A 24266-nucleotide genomic window follows, 5' to 3' on the forward strand; every position below is an offset into this window, starting at 1 on the left:
ATATGTTTTTTTATGTCAGCATAACAGATTACAGAACTAATCTGTTAAACCATAATTTAGAATTAGCTACATTTGAGTTTACATTTACATTTTATTAGTTTCCTATGCTAAAGCTCAGCTAATAAATAAAAGAACACTAAATCTAAAGTCAACACAGGGGTGTCTTGAAAGCCTCAGTATGGTCTGAAAGTTATTTTGATGCATTTATGTACGGTATCTGTGAAAAGCAGAATAAAGTTTAAGAAAAGATCTTACAGAAGGAATTGCTGGTTTCAACCAAAACCATCCAAACAATCAGAGAAGAACTTCAATAAGAGGGTATGAAAAAATAAATACAGTGTCGTTGATTTGCAATTCTAGCTTCTCAATGCACTGGTAACTATAAAAAATATATATGATAATAAAGTCTGTCATATCTTATAAATATTTCAGCCAAATGGTAACAGTTTAAAGCTGGAATGTGTCCGGCGCTAATTAAAATGCAAGAGCAACCACATAAATAACACAAACTTGTAGTCTCACAGTTAACTGTTTATTTATTTATTATCCCGTTTAGCTAGATAATACAAAAAATGGACAGTTATATGAATCTAGTGGTATGGGAGCAAAATATGAAAACTGTATATCAACTGTCAAGTTGCCACTGAAAGCATGTGGCACAGTGCAGCAAATGAAAAAATGCATAATTATTCAGGAAAATAAACACTGCTAGGCTGAAATCAAAGGTTACGAAAACAGAGTGGGGTTTACAGTTGTTTGGTTTGCTATAGAGTGCTAGCTGTAAATTGAATCCTTGATAAAAGATATCTGACGATGTCATCTTTACTGTTCAGAAGTAAATAACACATGGCAGTGCAGCTTGGTGGTGCAGTGATTAGCCCTGGCAATTCATGTCTGCACAGGCCTTGGTTCAAATGCCGGTCTGGCTGCACTCCACGTGGCGTTCTCCTCACAGGTTTTCTCTGTCTGCTCCAGTTTCTTCCCATAACCAGAAGACCCCTGGGTAAGTGTTAACTCGGAGTCTGAGTGTGAGTGTGCACCATGATTACCTGGCACCCTGATTAAGATTTGTTCATATGGGGATAGATTCTGGTCATGACCTTAAAATTAGATTAAGTAAGTTTAAAAAAAAATAAATGAATAATAAATGCTATATTAATTTTGGATGCCTCGGGAGAAATCCTGACAGCTGCTTTCATAATTCTCTTTTGCTTCTTTTTTTTTTTTTTTTTGCTCTTTTATCCTTTCAAGGCAAACAGATTTTCTCTCTGAAGGGCATGATTCCATCTTTTTTTATATGACACATGTTTATAAGAATAAAGGATCTATAAAGCAAAGGAAAAAAAGCGGCAGTAAAGCCGATGAAAGTGTTAATGTATAGCTAACAAGGGTTCTGGAGTAAAGTCAGATATTAAAACACTGCGCACTATGTTGGCGTAACGCAGACATTTTCAAAGCCGCTCTTGTCCTGTATTTATTGATTTACATTTACAGCATTAATTTAGCTTTTATTCAAGGTGGTGCTGCCGCAAGATTGACATGACAGTTTAGGAAAGTCTTACCACAGCTAATCTTAGACGTATTAAACACTTGCACTAGGGGTATTGACAAAAATTATCTCACAGTATTCCATTGCTTTTAAAAGCAAGCCTCATTAGAGGAGGCAAGTCTAGTCAAATCCTTTTGTAATTCTGTAGAGTCGAATTGCTGTCAACATCATTAGCCATCATTTCCCAACTCAATTCACTACTTATGAAGTGTTCTTTATTGTGTAATGATCCAAAACTCTAAAAAGATTGCCACATCAAAGCCATGCTTGATCGCTACCTCCCATACAGAATGCTGACATGTCAAAGAAGGATTAAATGTACCTCTATAATTATTTTTGTTTTTAAAAGGGCCTATTGTTTACCTGCGCTTAGGTGACAACAATCAGATCTGAGCGGAACACACAAAGAGAAACGAAAGGGCAAGGGGTATTATTCCAAGAATGTTTATTTATGTCTAACAAGGAGGCTCGTCAAAAAGACGCACACATGCGCATACCTACAACAAGAAATAAAATACAACTTTGCTTCGCAGAAAGCCTTTGAGTACAAGAAGCTAAATTAAACTGAGATCAAAGCCGATTAAAGGCTAATAAGTGAAGAGGAAAAAATCGGTGACAGCTTAAAGTTAGATTTCTGTTTTGATGATTGTACAGGGATTGGCCTTGACTGACATTAAAAATACCTATGGATTAAAAAGGGAAAAAAAAACTCTTGTGCCATTGACTCATCAACTGGCAGCCCATACATTATTTTGTAAAAGGTTAGAATTGAACAAAAATGCAGTCAGCTGGAAAATGCCTTTATCAAAAATGTACATGTCCAATCAAAGCTCCTCTGTCAGCTCAGCAGAGCTATCAGGAAAGAAATCCTCTACAGATAGATCAGAATTTGGGATTATTATAGCGACAAATACAGATTTCTTTTTTACAGTCCTTGAACAACTAGGAATCAGATTCATATTCTTTCAGGAAGAGTTCAACTTGCATATATAATTTAAAGCTGAAAAGAATTTGCAATAGTGATTTACAATCTGGGGAAGAAAAAAGCTAAATACACTTGAGCAGTATTTATGTATTTATTTAATACTAATTGCCTGTGCGACATCATTATTAGCCTTCTGACTATCTGGCCTTTCTGGTGATGAAGATCAAGTATTAAGTAAAGACAGATGATGATTTTAAAATAATAAACCGCTCAAACAACCTCAAGGCATTATTTGCAGTGATTTTGTCAGAACAAGGAAAGCCACTCTAAAGTGGTTCTGGGTTACTAGTCATTGGCTGAATACTTCAATACACTAATTATTAGGTTCCAATAAACTACAGTGAAGAAGAAATTGTGTAAATTATTGAATAAATTGGCCACAGAGATTAAGAGGGTGATCTGAATTTGTTCTGCTCAGCAGTGGTAGCCCACAGTGTGCCTGATGTGTTTGTGAATATTAAAAGAATCAATCCATTGATACGTTTCTTGAACCCACTTTTCCTAGTAGTGGCCAGTATGGGGTTGTAGTCAGGGTCTGGTGTGTAAGTCAATGCAAGAAGTAGCTTCAGACTATTGCAGTAACATTGTAACATTACAAAAAAAATAAAATACTGACTTCCAAAAAATAATTAAAATTTAATACCAAATACCAGTAGGAGAGAATTTAAATATTTCTGTCTCTAACGGAAGGCTGCAAAATTGCAAGAATGGGAAAAGATGAGTATGTGGAATCAACAAAGAGTATTATCATAGGTTTATCCAATTCAGGAATTAGCATTAGTCTGAACATATCATTTATTTCACTTGCATTCACCTACACAAACAGAAAAAGTGCTTGATAAACATATTACCTCTACTGTATACACTGTCATTCAACAGAGAACTTGATCCCCTGGCAGTTTACAGGTAGAGCACTAAGTGAGTGTTTCCACATGTCTACAAGTGGAGCAAAAGGCAGGTTCTGCGGGTCCATAGGGGGTCTTGAACCTTGTGGTTTACAGTCAAGGGACACAGGCACTAGATCTCACCGCCCGCCACTCCGCGGATGCAGGTCAGCATTCACTTGTGTTTCTGCGTATTTTCACAATGAATGGCACCAACAAGTGCTGCTATATCATTGATCACATGTGCACTATACATGTTGTGGCACTCTTACAGTTACATTTTTTTTAGAACATTAGAACAATCTAGACAAGAACAGGCTATTCAGCCCAACAAATTAAATCATAAAATATAAAATATTTCTGATTAAAAAAAAAACAATTACATTAAAACTGTTGCACACTATCAGTAGTGTTGTAAAAAGTTTATTTATGACTTAATGAAGCAAACAGTGCAAACTAGGAAAAGTTTTGTATAAAGTAGATAGTGATGTGTAGGGAGAAAATTGTATAAACTCTACTGTTGTGTATCTGCATTTTACAAGCATTTATGGTTTAAAAGCTATACAGTACATATATGCTGTATATGCACACGTTTAGTGTCTTTTCCATCTTAATCTGATATAATGCTAAACATTGAAAAGCCAACCTTAATAATTAAAGCAATAAAATTACAACATCTCCATACAAAGGCTGCTGCATGTCATTTTATAAAACACAGCACTTACTGGATAACATCTGGGAAGCCATCGTTGCAAAACATATTGCACTGATTTACATGTAAAAAGATCTGCCCATATGGTACAATGTATAAAGAAGAAAACCACTATATTTCAAATACATGTCAGAGTAAAAAACATAAGTTAGAAAGCAATATGAATAAAGGACCTTTAAATGGCAAGCAAAACACATACTGCATAAACAGCTTATGTTTTGTGTTGAAAGATTTAATATTTGAGTTACGTGATTATCTACTTGCTTTGACTGAGCATAGCCGGTAAGACTATATTTATATGTTATACAAGTACATGACACATACGACATTACGACTGCATATAATACGTATATACAGTACATGTTTCTTCCTTGAGCTTGCTTGACTTTGTTTCTCTTTCAGTGGCACGAGTTTTGACTCAACTGACCTTCAGTTTCTCTGAAAACAGGGAAGAAAACCTCATCGATGTGTCTTTCATTTAATTTAATTACTAGCATGTTACATGGTATATATAGTACAACGTAAAAATATTTTATTTTACCACAGATGATTTTTTATTACTGTAAAATGTACATTTGCATTGTAAATAATGACATTTCATGTCATAACTAACAATACAGAGTACAATTAAATCCATTACAATGAATAAAAATTACAAAAATGGCAAAGAGGTGAGTGACTTTAGGGTTCTGTCTCAGAAAGCAGGATACTGTGAACGGACAGAAGGATTCAGTCAGTTTGAAAGTGTCCCTTTTGTAAGGTGTCTGACATCACATCATGTATTATAAGTTAATTATGGAGGCCAATCCTCATGGTGCTCATGAAACCACCTGATGTCCTTTGGGTCATAGCAGCCACATTAAAAAAAAAATAAATAAAAAAGACTGAATGACGGATATTTATTGTGCCAATTCCGGATGGACAATAGCTTCTTCTTAGTTCTGCCATGCCTGGTTCTGTAGACAAAGTCCGCTGAACTCAAACTTGAAGAATTCAATTTTGTAAACGAATCAACTTTTTTGACACCGCGGTAATGTGCTGCTGTAAGCAGAAGAATGCTTAATGATCCTAAAACAGCACAAAATATATATTTTAAGATCCATCAACTTTATTACTGGTAAGGATTCTTAGATAATTTGAAAATGTCAATTTAAGATTTAAGCCATGAAACATTCATAATTTTTTTTTTCTTCCCCACACAGAAGAGCATTTTGGTCTTTAATGCTAATTAGCATTTTTATAACAATATATGAGGGGTCTGTACAAAGTGATTTCATAGTAAATTAGTCTGAAAATTGCCCTAATTGTTACGCTAGAAGATGTCCTCTACATCTTGTCTCAGAAAAAAATCCTTTGTCTATGTGCCATTATGTGTCATCTGCGCTGAGCCTCCTGCGTAGCGGGGACATTGAAACGGTGCAGCAGGAGATACTTCTCGAGGCTTAAGAACTACAGTAAATCTTCAAACAATTTATCCAAACAAAGGCCACTGTGTAGGGAGAAAAAAGACACGGGAAACAGATGAATAAGCAACATCAATTACCAGGGGTTGACCTTGGCGCCCCACACCATGGCACACATTTCACACCAAATCGCAGCAGATTGAAGTTGACATGCCTGGAGTGAAAACACTGGCCCTCACAAGGTTACCACTATGCATCTGTAGAGCTGGGGATGCAGAGAAAGAGTGAAAGAGAGGAGGGCAGGCGGGGGGAGGGGGCTATGAATGAGAAATCACGCATAATGGGCCGAGGTTTATTTTAAAGTGAAACAAAATGGCTCAATTTGAGCACTTAGTCTGTCGAAATTGGCCGCTGTGAGATACAAGAGGAACATACAAGAGGACAGCCGAATCAAGCAGCTGATAAATAGAGCACAAAGGAAAACAAAGCCTGATGTCCAACAGGTTTACTACCACACTTGAATGGAATCGTGTCTCTGTTTTCCTTTATTGGCGAAGCTCCTTTCGAACAAATGCACCCTTGAAAATAGGCCCACTAAGACTACACATGCTAGGCACAGGATTCTCAGAGCTATACAGTGTGGTGGAGAGAATGGACTCGGGGAGATCGTTTCAGCCTGGTATGTGACTCATCAAAACAGCTCGTCGTGTACATTCGGGAAGCAGCCACTAACCCAACTTGTTTTCAGGTCTAAACATCTTACAGAACAGCCAAATTCAAGTTATGACAGAATTTCCTGACACGCCATCTCACGTCCACACAAAAAAACAGGCCTTTTAAAGACAATCAATCAGCTTAGCTTTCATTATCCCCTAAAAATGTCACAAACAAAAGCCATTCACAAAGTGTTTTTATTTATTAATCAACAATAAAATGAGAGATGACCCCCTTGAACTCCAAGAGCTCATTTACATCAGCTTCGCCTAATGCCAAATGCTATGCTGTAACAAACATGATTTTGATGACCCTGCCAAGAAGAGCCAGTGTTCTCTTCTAGCAACCATAAAACTGAAATTTTTATTACACAAACCCCTCAAAATAAAACCTAACATTTCATTTTTTTAAGCTTGGAAGAAAAAAAAAATCTAAAATTGACAGACAACACACAGATTATGCATTACACAGCTGTAAACACCTGACTTTCTCCCCAAGATTTCACACATTTACCAATTAATTCAGTGGCAGAGGGAAAAAAGAAAAACTCTCTCTCTTTTTTGCCGCCTTCATTACTACCCAGACGGTAGTTAGATACAGTGTCAGAACTGTTGTGTATTTTCTTTTTTAATACATTGTCATGTGTTTTCCCTATAATACGCTTTAAATTTTTAACTATTCTTTTTGACATCAAATTAAGATGAAGAAAAAAAATATCAGAAAAGACAAGAATCAGCTTTTCTTTTCAATCCACTGCAACAAAACTGTTAGTGCCACATTTCTGACAGACAAATTATTGAATCAAAGACTGAATGCCATTAAGCCTACAGGTTCCATGTGTCAGGAATGGTTTAAAGAGATATCCCATTTATCTTCAAAATATGCACTAAATGTCACTAATGTGTATTTATCATGTATAATCAGACAAAAGAAATATCGAAATAAAAGTACTTTTCTACACAATAGAAGTCTCCTTACATCTTTAAAGATATCAGTACTATTCAAATAGAATAATAATGGTGACACACTCTTCTACAAAAAATGGAAATCAAGTCAAGATGTATATAGAAATCATTTTATCTCGTTGATGTAGATTACTAAAAGGAATTTTAAAGAAAAGATGGAACTTTTTAGGTCAATTATACTGTCAGTACAGTCAATGCCACTGAAATAAATACCCAAGTTGCACAATTTATTTAAAAATAGACATGGAATGAAAAACAGCTCAGTGAGCACTCAGTGTTAATACGTAATGCAGATAAGGACCTTTAACGAAGAACAAAGACACCTGAATCTTGCATCTCAGTGTGGAGGTGGAAGGTGGCAATGGCAGGATTTACAAGTCACTTACTTTTATGTTCGTGATCTTACACTTAAAAAAAAAAAAAAAAAGCCACGGTTTTATATAGCATTTCTATTACCTCTGCAAGAGTGCATATCATGTGCAAATTAGTGCAGGCAAACTATAGCACAACAGAGAGCCACTAATTGACACCATTATTAACATACTTTGGCACTAACTTGTTCCTGCGTGCTGTGTCTGATAATGGAATTAAAGAGAGAGTTTAATGACTAATAAAAAATGAACAAAAGTACTGTACTGCCACAGCCTCTCAGATCTTCACAAAAACCCTAGTCAGATATCAGGTGAGGGGGAACAAAAATGAAAATGAAAAATAATGTTATCATCTATACCACGACGGTAACTTATTAAAAAAAATTGAGATTGCACTTGAAATGTGTGAACAGTAATAAAAAAAAGGGAACTTATTATAAAGGGAGACAAAGAGCTTACAGCATGTCATGGTGTGCTCCTTTAGACTGTCGAGAGTAGTTATCTTTTATTATTCCATAATGAACATCTTTACTAATGCAGTTTTTTATGTTTCTTTTTCATAAGAGAGAATGTATTAGGCATCCAGGTAGCAGTGCAAATACTTTAAATTCTTTATCTTTCAATGCAGCATTTCTTTTAAGGTTCAACACATAACAATTCCCAAATGAGTCATATCTGTAAGCGATTAATTATGGTATATGGTATGTTTCACAGTGAGCACCTTCGCTAAATACTTGACAAACCAAACAAGATTACATTATCGAACCTTCTTAATCCAATTCAGGGTCACGGAAGTCGAACAATGCACCATACATAATTATAAGGTAGACGGTAGTAGGAAGGAAAATAAAATAAAAAAAGTATGTGATAATTAAAAGAAAATCCAAGAGGAGCCATCTCACAAAGTTTCTACAATATAATCAGAAACTGAAAAAAAAAGCTCTAAAGTTATATGATAAATAGCCAGAACAACAAACAGAACATGACTGCAGCAAAGTACACTGGGAAAGAATTAACTGCAGGAAAAGCACATTCAACTATAACAGGAAAAGGGCAGGACTTCAGCCTCAGCCTTAATCTGAATAAAATTATTGGTGCGGCCGATTGGACAAAATTAAGGGAGGGAGTTCCAAAGGGGAGGGAATTTAAAACTTAATGAATTATGACTGCCAATCATGTGAGAAGGGTGATGTTGGAATATCCTCGATTTCTCACATGTTTACAGTCATTCTGATACGCTGGAAGTTACTGCACGGCTTTGAAAATTAGTAAGTATAGGATAGATAGCTTAAGCTAGCTGCAAGTTAAGGTGACTGTGTTTCTTTGGTTTGAGTCATGAATCTAGCAGCAGCACTTTGAATTTGTTTATAATCTGAAAATAAATATTACAGGATACTAGCAGAAATAATTAAATAAGAGACTCTTTGAAACATTAGTGTTCTGCTTAGAATTCATTTCAATATTTAATTAAAGATTTGGTATGTTCTGTAAATCAGAAGTTTGATCCATTACATAGCACCAAACGCATGAGCTATAATCTCATTGAGATTGCTGCTGGGCGTGCTTACTGATGGCTTGATACATCTAACGTTGTGCTTGGTTGTAACATCAACTGTAAATTTTACGCAAATACATCAAAATAAGTATTTAGGAAATGAGGAAACACACCTCTGATTTAAAAAGCATCCATATAGCAGTTTTTCTCATAATTACAAGTCTACTAGTTCGAGATTATTTAGCTTAAAATGGTTTCGATTGATCACTTTATTTGAAGAGCCAAGAGCATCAAGTGATATTGCCACTTAAACACTTGGCAACAAACCAATATAATAGTATTAAAAATTACACCAACCCATCAAAACAGTTTTTCAAACTTAAGTCCCCAAAGTGAAAATATAATTTAGAACCAGCGCTGCTATCTTATGGTGATGACATCTTTGCATTTTATAATTTAAAAAAAAAAATAAAATTACACTTATTGCAGCTTATGCCTGAAGCATGATATTTCAGAGGCAAATGTTTTTAAAGAAATGGAAAACAGGGGAGAATTCAAAGTGACACAAGACAAGAATCCTATTTATTTTTTCCTTTTTTACATTCTCGGAAATGTAAATGCATGCTCCTTCAGAATAACTATAAAATACTAACCTTGAAATGCTGAGTGGCAGAAAGAATTATGGGTTATTGTACTGCCAAAATGCAAGACAGCTGTATGATGAGATACTGTGTTATTTAGACAATCAGAAACTTAAGAGGCAATGTGACACATTTTTTTTTCCAATGATGAAAGCTTCTGACATGCATCATGATAATTTCTTAGAGACGAGAACTATATGGAAAAAGGAAAAACATAATGATGGTGTTAATATGCTTGCTCCATATACACTAATCTAGGAAGAATCTGCTTATATCACTAGAAAAATGTGCAGTGGAAAAATATTTCATTTCTTTAAAAAAAAAATGCACCGGTATGGCAAGGGGTTTCTGCGATTTTTCCATTTCTAACATTCTCTGATTTTTCAAATGTGACAAAATGAAAGGAAATTATATGAGTTAACAGCTTTAAAAAGACACTGAGCATTAAAATTATAAAATATGACACAGTGCAAATTTTCTCAGTTGCATCAAATATTAGGTAGTAGCCAACTCTGGACGGGATGCCAGTGCTTCGCCGGGCACAATCACATGTAAATGTACGTTGATCTGCTAGTCAACAGAACATGCATGGCTTTGGGACGTGTGAGAAAATGAAAGAAAACCCACATGGACACCAGGAGAATGTGCAGGCTACTCAGGAGCTTCGAAGCAGCAGACTCCAGCTTGCAGTTGTGGTAAAAAAAGCCTGCAGTACTGCTGAAGTAATCAGAGGTGATAATGAGCTGATTTGGTTGTAAACAAATTTTCTTTTTTTTTTTTTTTTGCAGTTTTTCTCTAACTACGCCATAATAAAACTAAACTGTACTTTAAATTATCGTTGCATGTTATCAGGGGTTTCTTGTTTCTTTAATCCCGGCTGCAACTGTGCTGGGTTTGTTTGAAAAAAATCTTAAAAATAAAATTCTTTTAATCTGCTCTTCAGTTATACCCTTAACATTTCATCTAAACCTTTTTTTGGTTATGCTCTTCTTCTGAAGAATATTATTGAACAGTGAATGTTATATGCACATGATATAAATTGTCGATCCTGCAACAAAAACAATCATTCATTAGCATTTCCTAAATAAAAAGAAAAGTTGTCTACAGCACAGGCCCACTGGCACAACACATTGGCAAATAGTCAGAGGAAAAGCTGGCTTAATGCCTGCTGTTTACTGAAGCTAAAACAGAAGCATCTGCAACATTCCGAAAAGCATATTGTAAAAGGCAACACATGCAAATGAAGCCTCCTGAGCAAATTCCTAAAAGAATGTGTGATTCATTTAAAAAGAAGCCGAAGTAAATAATCAGTCATGACTCTAGGGATAATGAAGCCAAGGCATTTCATTAAAAAAAAAAAAAAAAAGATAATAACAAGAAGGAAAAACGGAATACGCAGGATCCAGAGAAACGCTTCTTATGTATTCCACGGTCAGAACTCTACAGCACTAACTGTTGGTACCTAGCGCTCTCCATAAGGTAAAATAAAACGGACGCATTAATTTTTATGCGTTTTATTATCGTATTTAATAAAATCCAGCCGCACTCTGACACATGTATCTACCTTAAGTAGCTAAATGAATAATTTGATACACCTTCCCACAGTGAGATGAATATTATAGTAAGCTTAAAGTACAACGCTTACAAAAAGCAATCTTCTTTTATTTTTAATTTAACTCAAAGTAGCTCCTATGGGAAATTATTCAGGTGCCTGCTTCACTGAAATGTATACAGAGGTCTAAGAAACCAAATACGCAGAATATTTAGACAATAAATTAAATAAGAAAGGAAAGGAAGAACAAAACAAAAAGGAAATTGACTTATTTTAGAGAAAATGAAGTCCCTTATGCATTTAAATGAAAAAATAAGAGTTAGAAAATTGTAATTGCCTCTGATCTTTATATACTACTAATGAAATTACAGCTTCTCCTATAAAACATTGCAAATGAACCTTATATTATTCAATCATAAATCCTAAATATTTTACTTTGCTGTGCTAACTGTTTGGTTTTATCTAGCACTTTTACCATTATTATATGAATTAGGGCACTGTACATAATGAGCATAACACCGCTTGTGTGAAAAGTAGTAGGAAGCCTAGATGTAACACAAAAAAGATACGCCTTATTCAACTAATAGACAATTATAAAAAAAAAGGAAGAATTTGAACAGCAACACATTCTTTTCATTATTTTTAAGAGAAGCTTTTTGTAAGGAAAGTCATGTAAAGCATAAGGTTAAACAGAGACAAAACTTTCTATCACACGCCTTGCAAACAAACAACATGTAAATCTGAACATTTATAAAAAATACATATACAGTATATATATATATATATATATATATATATATATATATATATATATATATATATATATATATATAGTATCTATCTATCTATCTATCTATCTATATACACACACACACACACTACTATTCATACCATGGTTTGTGAATTCACTGTAGAAGATATTAAATAATATAAAGACGATTATCAAATGCATCCCTTGGTCCATCCTTTTGCTAGATCTATATTCTCAGTACTGGATCAGAGGCAGAAGCTGACCATGTTAAGTCAAGAGTAAAAAAGCCAACTGGGGTCAAGCTTCATCAAAAGCATTAACTAAATACACACACACACACAAAATTGATACATGAAAAATGGTCTGCATTATGCATGAGTGAACCCTGTGGCGTTTCGCTTTGCTGTGATTTTGCCAAAACTGCAGAAATGTTCAGGAACTTTAAAGAACTCAAATGAATGCATTGAAATCAATTGGGAAGTTGGAACTGAAATAGTTTTGAGTACATTATGGCACAATGATCTTTTACTTTTCCTTGAGGGTTAGGGAAGCATCTGCCAACTATGCTGGACTGATTACTGTGGCCAAAGATGTGACCTGAGCTGTGAGGCAGCAATGCTAGCCACTGCGCCACCATGCCTCAAACAACAAAAGACATAGATGGAACGATAACCACAAACAAAATGCAGCAAACGGCCACAAACTAAGACTTATTACTTCACAGGGTCTTATGTGTTTTCTGACTCTGGGGGAGAGGGGTCGGTCTCCTTTAAAGTTTGTATTGACTTGCCGCCATGCCGTGTGGTTAATTAAACGTGAAGTACTGCTAGTAAATGTATGCGTACCGTTGCCTACCAGCACACCAACAGAACAAGGAGCATAACATTCTTAAGCCAGCAGTGAACATAAAGAATCAATGCAGAACAATGAAGCATTGTCATAACACTCTTAATATAGTCAGCTAATGTACACCTCAAACGAAAATACTGAAGGCATCGTGCCGCATTACAAAAAATGGTTTGTCTAAACCATCCATACGGCAGATTTTCAGAAAATATGTCAGCAAACAAGGCCGCCGTTGAACTCAACAAACTCACTACGAAAAACTATTTAGAGATTTTTGCTAATCAACCACATACGTATGAGTGTGTTTATATACGAGTCTGCTCTCTCCCAACTCCACAGTCCTGATTTTATCCCAGTCTCAGATGTGTGTGTTTGCATGTTCTCTGCACTGTGTGGATTTTGTTATTTGATGACTCAGAAATGACCCAGTATGACTGTGTTTGTATATACAGGGTATGTCAAAATTATGTTAACACTAATGGATTATTTTTATCTCGACCACACCTTTCCAGGTCGATGGACAGGTCGTGGTGGACCGTTGCCTTCGCCTCCACACTCCCCTGATTTGACACCCTGTGATTTCTGGTTATGGGGTATAGTGAAGGAGCTCGAGTATAGCAGGAAAGTTTGTGATATGAATGACCTGAAGGACAGAATACGGACTGTGGTATCATCTATTCTCTGTGAAATGTGAGTCCGGCCTTTAAATGGTACTGTTACTCATTAGTGTTTATGTGTTGAACATGATGGCGAACAGGCCGAGACATTCCTGTAAATCATCTTGCACATATGAAGTATGTTTTGTGAATAAATTGTTTCCGCCATTCAAATGTTAACACAATTTTGACTCACCTTGTATAAGATATGTGTGTGTGACCTATGTTGGTCTTGTACTCAGTGCTGCTGGGACAGGTAATAGCATCACGTAGACCTGAACTGGATACATGAGATAGAAAATGGAAAGACGGATGGATACTCAGATAACGGAGATATTGAGTGACTGTATGTTTGTGCACAAATGTGTCCTGTGATGGAATGATGCCCTATCTGCAGCTACCTCCTGCCTTAAGCTTAATTTAGCTTGAATGGCTCTGGATGCCTTGAAACATGAATGAAATTAAGACAGTTTGACAATAGATGGATTGATATTTAGAGAGATGTTCTGATGACACATTGAGTTTGCATGTTCTGCATGAGAGGTTTTTTTTTGTTGAATATTTGCATTTTTATCTAAATCCCACAGACAAGTGTATTAACATTTCATTTGAAATTTACCTTCAACAGGCGTATCTGTACAGTAAGTGGACCTCATGATAGACGTATAATATGCCCAGCACTGCTCCCTGCTATATAGCCAGTGTTGCCACTAATCTGAATTGGTTTAGGTGAGTCTGAAGGAATGTTTTGGTAAATTACGTTATGCCTCCCTCACTCTTCTTCATGACAATAGTCTTAATTTATCCTATTTCTTTTGCCATTTGCATTCTTTCCAAATGCTTGCATATTCATAGTGTCAGTGTACAGCATACATCATACCAGCTACCCCCTAAACTATATAAATTCGTAGTAAAATGGAAGTCTATGAAATTCTTCAGCCACAAACTGTTTATGAGGAGGGTACTCTTATGTTCCTCCTACACCCCAATGACGTGTCTGCTCGATTAACTAGCAACTCTGCACTGACTCTGCAGAAGTGAAAATGCCCAGTGATGGAGTAGTACTTGTGTCCATGATTGTTTCCCACATGGTGTCCAAGGCTGCCAAAACAGGCACTGATTTTCTGTGACCCTTAAATGGACATGATAAAAAAGTGGAAGGATAGACTTTGTCCATTACAAGGTTAGGATGAAGCAGAACAACAGAAGGGAGTCTATACTAGCAATGAACACAAGTTATGAATCAAGCCTGCATTGATGCCAGTTATTATAGCTTTATAGGATTAAACATTTTGTGCAAACTCTTCTGACTCCTTAACAAAAGAAAATGAATTGCTGTAAATGGATTCATTTAAAGCAGCACTGAGCATCAAGTGTCACAGTTAACTTTAGGTTAGCCTTTCAAGCACAACATGAAGAAGTAATGGACCTAAAAGTACTGTGGAAGAGTTTATTTGCTGCAGTGCTTTCTTTAACACAAGAGTACTAGGGTGCTGTACCATGTTAGCCATTATGAATGTAGAGAAAAGCCAAGCAAAATGACATGTTTTATTGGCTAACTAAAAAAATTACAATATGCAAGCTTTCGAGGCAACATCTTGCCTGAAGAAGGGGCCTGAGTTGCCTCGAAAGCTTGCATATTGTAATCTTTTTAGTTAGCCAATAAAAGGTGTCATTTTGCTTGGCTTTTCTCTACATTTAACACAAGAGCAAACAATACAAAAATGGCTTCTGGTATTACAGAAATTCATTGTATGCCGGGCTTCATTTCGTGTTTCCTCAATTTTTACTGCAAATCAAACTCTCTATATGAATGCAGTTCACAATTTTTCTTACTTCACTTTTGGGTGCGTACATAAAAAGACTGGTGCCGTTAGCCATCAGTTTCATGAAGAAGCACTCACTCATTGAAACTGAAGCATAATTTGAAAGTTTATTCAAAATCTTTTTACTAAGTGCACAGTAGCTTTACAAGTCGGACACGAGTCGGAACATGATCTACAGATGTGACCTCAAGTAAAGTATAACTTTTGATGTATACACTGAAGTGTATTTATTCAAGTATGCATTGAAGGCTATTTAAAGTCATCCTGAAGGATGTTAATTCTGCTGAATTACAGTATAGCCTTCAGAAAGTATTCAGACCCCTTTACTTTTTACACATTTTGTTTTGTTGCTGCCTTGTGCTATAATCCATCCATCCATTATCCAACCCGCTATATCCTAACTACAGGGTCACGGGGGTCTGTTGGAGCCAATCCTGGCCAACACAGGGCGCAAGGCAGGAAACAAACCCCAGGCAGGGTGCCAGCCCACCACAGGTGCTATAATCATTTAAATTAATGCTCTCTCATCAGGTAACACTCAACATCTTGGAATGACAAAGCAAAAATGTCACTTTCAAAATTTTTGCAAATTTATTAAAAGTAAAAAACTGAAATATGTTGACACAAGTATTCAGATCTTTTTACTCCCTACTTAGTTGAAGCACTTTTGCCCATAATTAGAGTCTTTTTGGTTATAACATGATAAGCTTTGCACACTTGGATTTAAGGATTTTCTGCTATTCTCCTCTGTAGATCTTCTTAAGCTTTGTCAGGCTGGATGAAGACCATCAGTAGACAACTACTTTGAAGTTTCTCTAGAGATGTTTGATTTGGTTCAAGTCTGGGCTCTATTTGGAACATTCACCATAAGACACACCTTTGTTGTCTTTGCTTTGTGCTTAGGGTCGTTGTCCTTTTGGAAGGTGAACCTTCGGCCCACTCTGAGGCCCAACGAGCTTTGTGGCTGGTTTTCAATAAGGAGATATCTGTACTTTGCTGTACTTTCTCTGGGCCCGACCCAGAACAGTATTTCAGTCCCTGTCTGGAACAACCTCACAGCATGATGCTGCCACTACTATGCTTCATCGCTGTAAAGGTTTTGAGTGATGCCTGGTTTCTTAATAATAATAATAATTCTTTACATTTGTATAGCGCTTTCCTCACTACTCAAAGTGCTCGGCAATTGCAGGTTAAGGGTCTTGCTCAAGGGCCCAACAGAGCAGAGTCCCTTTTTTGCCATTCACACGATTCAAAACTTTCTTAAAGATGTGTAACTTAGAATTGAGGCTGAACAGTTCAAAATTGCTTTCTCATGGTCTAAGAGTCCTTTAGATGTCTTTTTTCAAACTTTAAGCAGGCCTTCATATGTCTTCTGGCCAATCTGCCATAAGGTCTGCATTAGTGGAGTGTTGCAATGATGGTTGCCATTTTGGAAATTTCTCCCATCTCCACACAGGTTCTCAGGCACTGACCCAGAGTGATCTTGGGGTTTTTGAATACCTCTCTTACTATGGCTCTTCTACCTGGATTGCTCAGCTTGGCCAGGTAGCCAGCTCTAGGAAGAGCAGTGGTTAATCCAAAATTATTCTATTTAAGAATTATGGAGGCCACCGTGTTCTTGGGAGCTTCTAATACTGCAGATATAGCCTTCTCCTGATCTATGCCTCGATACAATTCCATCTCTAAGCTCTGCAGGCAGTTCCTTCGACCTCATGGCCTGCTTTTTGCTCTGATACCAATCATCAACTGTAGGACCTTGTATACACAAATGTGTGCCTGTCATAATTGTGTGCAATCAACTGAACTGACCACAGATGGACTTTAACAAAGGTGTGGAAACAACTCAATGGCACTCAATAGAATGGGACACATGCAGTATAAGCTAGACTCAAGTGTCATAATAAGGGGTCTGATTAGTTGTGGCAATGTTATATTTCAGTTTTTTATTTTTAATAAAATTGCAAAAATTACTGTTTTTGCTTGGTTATTGTAGATTATTGAATGTTGTTGAATGATGGGGAAAAATTAATTAAAATGATTTTAGCACAGGACTGCAACATGACAAAATGTAAAGAATGTGAAGTGGTCTGATCACTTTCTGATGGCAATGGAAAATTTGAAAGCTTACTCAATAATTTTTTACCAAGGGTACTTCGAAAAAGTACCAAGTATACATGCACATTTGAAAGTGATCTACAGAACTTCTTATCTACAGACATTTTTTAGTTAATTAAAGACAACTTTTAACATCAACCATTGGTCCATATTGACTTAATGCAGGTCTTGTTTGGGTCACCAGAAGCCCAAGTCTATCTAGGCAACATCAAACACAAGGCAGAAACCAACCCTGGACGGGGTGCCAGTCTGTTAGGACACATTCATTCACTCATTCATGCATATAGCAAAATGCACTCTTGCTGGGCCAATTTAAAGTCAACATGCAAGTTAATCTGCTCATTCCTGGGATGATACATAAAAATATGGTGAAAAAGCCATGGGGACACTGAGAGAACGTACAGACTTCACAGCAGTCAGTGGTTTCACTAGCATTTGAGTTTGGAAGCGTGACAACAATTTTAACCATTTTATCAGCATGTCACCTCATATTCTAATGTTCAATTCCATGCACCTGTACTTGACAGAATCTGCAAATGAAAGAAACTAATGTCACAAATTACATAACTCACTGGGAGGAAAAAAGAAGTAATGCAAATTAGTGCCCGCCAGATGTCACAGACATTTGGTAAGGGGAGGCTTTCAACTGAGCTGAATAAATATCTTCTGTCTTTAGCTGACAGTTCCTTGTGATAGATTGCATCTGCTATGGTTGGTTCTGACCATTCCACAAGTGCGCTGCACCATGACTGTTGGAGAGTACACTTGTGATTGGCTGAATGCAGAAAGAGAGACATCACCCACTTCTGTACCACACATCTAAATGTCAGCACTACCTCATATAGCAGTTTATAAAAGAGACAAGTGGGACTACCAACACTTTCTTTGTTCCTTCTTGTTCTGTACCCATTATACATACCACATACTGTATGCGAAACGGATAAAAAAGAGGTCTGTCTTGGTTTCAGGCCACCAAATAGTCAAAAGCACATAAAATCATAGCCTACAACATAAATAATCATAATTCAGTTTGGCTACATTTAGTAGCCATTCACTGTCAATACTTATACTTTATACTTTTTTTTTTCCAATTTTCAATTTAAAAGGATTATTAATGCTATCTGGATTAATGAAAAGAGGGATATCAGTTCTTCACTTGGAAATTGTATTTGCAGGGAATTCATTTTTCATAAATCAACAATAATTACTCTCCAACTGGAGTAAGATAGCAGTAGAAGAATTGTTATGGTATAGGAGACACATCTGCAGCAGCATTAAATTAAATAGTCAACCCTGCACTTTAAATGCACTGTTAAAGACTGATTTAATTCAAAGTCCAACCATAAGCATTGCCCAAATGGACTGAAAGTTTTTGTTAAAAGTTGGCAAAAATCATACCCTGCTATTCATCACTATCTATGAATGTGCTGGATGATGATATTGTGTTCTCTGCATACACTGGTGTGGAAGCAGTAAACTCGAATTGTGTTTAAAGAACATTATATTTCCATTGCACTGTGGCAGGTGGCCGGGTGCGGCCCTCAATCAGCTGCCTTTAAAAGGGTCTGCCTCCCGACAATCAAGGCTGGAGTCAGGTGAGGAGAACGACGAGGTTGGAGAAGGAGGTGGGCGAAGAGAGGCCCTGTGCTTGCAGTGAAGGAACGGCTAGGGGAGAGGCCGAGATTGTGGAGAGACTGTGGGGGGTGTTTGGTGGCGGTGCACTTGGACATTGTAAATAATAGTGAGTAGAGGAATAAACGTGTGGTGATGGACTGCAACGTGTCTGCCTGTCTGTGTCCGGGCTGTACCCTTTCACAGTGGCGTAGTCGGCAGGATGCTGCACCTGGCACAAGGTGCAGACCTGCATCCAGTAAATTGTCTGTGGAAGGCCCGGCACAGCAGGCGAACTCACCCACGTGCCGCAGGGGCGGCGTGCACCGAACCCCGCAGAGAAATGTGGAGTCGCGGACCATGAGCGGTCTGCTTTCAGACTTTGTGTTTCAGCGGCGGCTCAAGGACGTGGCGGCAGCAGGTGGAGTTGCTGTCATGGACGGGCTGCAGCTTCGACAGCCGCAGCAGCCGCGGAGCTGCCTGGAGAATCGCTCTCCTGGGAGAGAGGAGAGCGAGATAGCTGACCGGAAGTCCCTCCTCCTAACGGGCACGGGATTGGACAACGTGTCCTGCTCTCTCGCCAGTGATTGGTCGGAGGCGAGGGCTGGGAATGTCCGTCCCGTGCAGCGAAGCAACCCGGGTGGGCAGCAAGGAAGTGCCCATAGAGAGCAGTCGGTGAGTGACGCTACTAGTGAGGTAAGCCCACCGCCGTCTGTTTCTCTCTCTTTGGCGGCGATATTACAGGAGCTGCAAGAACAACTGCGCCTTGTGCTGTCGCCGCCGGCCGAGCAATGTGCCCTCCGGGCGGAGACGCTGGAGTCAGGAGGGATGGCAGCGGTGCCGGACCGAGAGCTGCAGGCAAGAGAAGATCGGCACGCTGCAGGAGCTCCTGGACGGAGAGGCACAGCGGGGAAGGTAAGGGAGACCGACCCCGTGAAGCTCCGGACGCCAGCGGGGCTGAGTCTGCCCTCTTACCATGGGCAGATCCGAACCGCTGGGGCGTTGCAAAGCAAACAGAGGAAGCGGCTTGGGGAAGCCAGTTCCTCTGATAAGGGAGGATGCGCTGCTGGGTGCGCGCGTGCCTCGAAGGGCCGTCCTCTGCGGGAGCAGAGGAGAAACCCGTTAGCTGGGAGGAGACGAGCACGTGTGCTCCCGCTGGCGGTCCCGCGGCGAGGACCGAGGACTTGTCGTGCTGGGAGGCTGAAAAAAGGATCATCGGGGCGCCGATCGGGGCCGAGAGCGTTGGCCCAACGGAGGACGAGCCGAGGGGCTGCGTCAGGGCAACGCCTCCGCCCTTGTTTTTCTTTTTACATTGTAGGATCGGGCCCTAGGTTTCGGTGTGTCGGCTTGCCGCCGAGAAGGAACAGTCCTTGCGGATCGGTCCGCTGGCCCTTGGTGGTCTCAGCTAGCGGGGGTGTATTGTGGCAGGTGGCCGGGTGCGGCCCTCAATCAGCTGCCTATAAAAGGGTCCGCCTCCCGACAATCAAGGCCGGAGTCAGGTGAGGAGGAGGACGAGGTTGGAGAAGGAGGCGGGCGAAGAGAGGCCCTGTGTTTGCAGTGAAGGAACGGCTAGGGGAGAGGCCGAGATTGTGGAGAGACTGTGGTGGGTGTTTGGTGGCGGTGCACTTGGACATTGTAAATAATAGTGAGTAGAGGAATAAACGTGTGGTGATGGACTGCAACGTGTCTGCCTGTCTGTGTCCGGGCTACACCCTTTCACAGCACATATATATTTATGCTTACAAAGTGCAACCCAGTGTAAGAAATACTGAAAGAAACACTGAAAAACAAGTACTAACAACATGTAAACAATTTTGCCAGATTCTCAGAGGCCTGGGGATGGACTGTGGTGCTGCTGAATTAACCATTTGTGAGCTTGATGGCCTGTGGGAAAAAAGCTGTATTTGCTTGTTTTGGTGTATATTTATCTATAACACTTGGCCAATGGAAGAAGTCCAAAAAGATTGTGGCCTGGATGTGAGGGGTTAGAGTGGCTGTATGCGCCCGGGCATCACAATTGGCATCCCAGATGGGACTCCTGTCCTTCTACTGGCAGGAGACCCTTAATTAAATAATTATTGTGGCCCAACCCGACACAATAGCATCAGAGAGTACTTTTCTCTGCGCCCCACAGCACAAGACAATACATAAAGCACCAACACAGTCCCTAGTCTCAGCCAGTCCTCCACACAGGCTTTGTCCTTCCTACTCCCAACTCTGGCCATTGCCTCCGGGCGACTGGGCCTTTTTATAGGGCACACAGAAGGACTCCAGGTGCCTAACGAGCTTCTTCCGACAGCACTGCCGGGTGTGACGGACGTGCTGCCAAATAGGGCCCCGAAAATGTCCATGCACCCGCTGGCGGGCGCCCCGCTAGAGACCAAGGGGACTGCCTTCTGTTGGTCTGGAGGACAAACTGTCCTGGAAATACTCTCTCTCCGGTCCTTCCATAATCAGGGCATCCCCACCACACTCTACAATAATACAGGTCCTATAAGGTGGGCAGACTGGCACTAATGATATTTTCGGCACACCTGACTATTCGTTGTAGCCTGTTTTTGTCATATTTAGTCACTGATCCGAACCACACTGTTATGGATGAGCTGAGAACAGTCTCAATGAATGCTGTGTAGAACTGAATCAGCAGCTCCTATGGAAGGTTGATCTTCCTCAGCTGTCACAGGAAGTACATTCGCTGTTGAGCCTACATTGGTCTCCCATTTCAAGTCCCAAGAGATTATGAATACCAGAAACGTGAAGGTTTCCACAACTGTCATAGCAGTATTAAGTATGGAGAGGGGATGATATACATATAGTGGATGAGAGTATGTCTGTTATGCACCAGCTGTTGGAATGATACATGCAATGCTTTTTATTACTACACGTGTCTGATGTGCCATCTGTTGGAATGGCAGAGACATTGAAACCAGATGGACACACAGACACCCTTTAATAAAGATGAATATACATATACACTATATACTGTAAATCTGACAACATGTAAATATAAGATTTCCTACCTCTGCTACTATCCAAGTCACTTTTTAAATGGCCTAATTTAACTTAATTTATAAGCCAGCACCAACTGTTTACTATCCATTGCTTTGCCACAAACATCCATCTTATGAATTGATGTAAAGTAGCAGCATTTAGGAAACTTTATTAGCCAATCAATCCACTTTGCAGTACTGGTGGCTGTCTAAAAACAAGGTGAAATTTTCATTTCATTTAAGTAAGAGAAGACATGACTGCCTGTCTAGAGCCAGAGATGATGCAGCTTTGTCCAAAAAAATCCCTTTTAGCCAGCAAGGAGTTATAAGTTCATGTAGTTTAAACCCAACTCACATGCAGTAGCAGTGAATTTCATATTTTGGTCTCAAACTACATTCCATTGGACAGTGTCTGTATCAATAATTTATTATATACAGTATATATATCTGCGGTGGGCTGGCGCCCTGCCCGGGGTTTATTTCCTGCCTTGCGCACTGTGTTGGCTGGGATTGGCTCCAGCACACCCCCGTGACCCTGTAGTTAGGATATAGTGGGTTGGATAATGGATGGATGGAGATATATATGTGTATATATTATATATATATATATATATATATATATATATATATATATATATATATATATATATACTGTGGCACAGTGGGTAGCGCTGCTGCCTCGCAGTTGGGAGACCTGGGTTCGCTTCCCAGGTCCTCCCTGCGTGGAGTTTGCATGTTCTCCTCGTGTCTGCGTGGGTTTCCTCCCACAGTCCAAAGACATGCAGGTTAGGTGGATTGGCGATTCTAAATTGGCCCTAGTGTGTGCTTGGTGTGTGTTTGTGTGTGTCCTGCGGTGGGTTGGCACCCTGCCTGGGATTGGTTCCTGCCTTGTGCCCTGTGTTGGCTGGGATTGGCTCCAGCAGACCCCCGTGACCCTGTGTTCGGATTCAGCGGGTTGGAAAATGGATGGATGGATATATATATATATATATATATATATATATATATATATATATATATATATATATATATAGCACAGAGCTGCACAGAACTCCAACCCCCATGAAGCCCTGGGGGAGCCCGAGTCATCGCTGCAACCCAGGGAGGCTGCCATCTAGCGTCCAGGGGGAGATACTGGGCTTCCCACCCTTGTCCCCCTGGCAGATGTGGTGAAGAGGCGTCCTAGCCAGGCATGGACCCTGGCTATCCATCACAATATATATATATATATATATATATATATATATATATATATATATATATATATATACACACATATATACACACACTAGCCAATGCAACCTGTTGACGACCAGTGATTGAATAATTAAAAAATATTTGCTATCTCTTGCCCCACATGCACTTTCAGCTACTTTCCTCGGTATTCGCAAGTGTGTGAACGTTTCTTTACTAGCACTCCCCTCTTTGGAGCTGTTTCCTCTGAAGTCTACTTCTCAGACTGTCATTATTTTCGAGGCAGTGTTCTCACATCTTTCCCGCTTTTATACTTACCATCTTTGAAGGAGACAATCCACATGCCTCCAATGCTGTTTTTTCTCCTTGTGTGTCTCACACTCACACGTTCTCTTTTGTTGTGTCACCCAAGCCAAACTGACCAATCACACACCAAAGCCAAACTGGATTGCTCTGAGGGACGAGACACACAAACTTTAGTGTTTTATTAGACAGGCAGACAGACAGATAGAATTTGCTCAAACTGTTCTATATGTTTTTGCTAGATCAGGATTGTTTAAATCTCCTTCATAGAATAGTTTTCATTATATAGACAGAATAATTGTTAGCTACATCTTTCAAAAAGTGTTGTCGTGCAACTCCTTATTTCAGCTTTGAAAAAAAAAAAAAGGTTTTGGATATTTTCAATAGGCAGCAAAAAAAAAAAAAAATGAACACCAGACTTGAAAACTGGGATGGCACTAACGTGGTGCACCTCCACATGCACCTTGTCAAGCACTGAAACAAGCACTTGGAGTAGACCACGAGTTGAAAAATGAACCAAATTTTCCAATTTTGTGAATTGGATGGGACATTTTAAAAAGAAGACCTGTGCCCTATGTGTGGTTGGATCCTGTCTTGAGCTCAGTGCTGGTAGGGTAGGCTTTAAATCTCTGTGACCCTGAAGAGGAACAAGCAGGAAAAGAAAATGGATGGATGGACTCATTTTACAAAGAAATAAAAAATA

At 39.1% G+C, this 24266-nt stretch overlaps 1 protein-coding gene across 1 annotated transcript in view; it reads right to left on the reverse strand.

Annotated features, from left to right (window-relative positions):
* Positions 1–24266, reverse strand: part of lrmda (leucine rich melanocyte differentiation associated) — a 1173034-nt gene that overhangs the window by 585472 nt on the left and 563296 nt on the right. The window lies entirely within an intron of this gene.

Source organism: Erpetoichthys calabaricus, chromosome 2 (assembly GCF_900747795.2).
Source record: "Erpetoichthys calabaricus chromosome 2, fErpCal1.3, whole genome shotgun sequence".
Taxonomy (NCBI): Eukaryota; Metazoa; Chordata; class Cladistia; order Polypteriformes; family Polypteridae; genus Erpetoichthys; species Erpetoichthys calabaricus.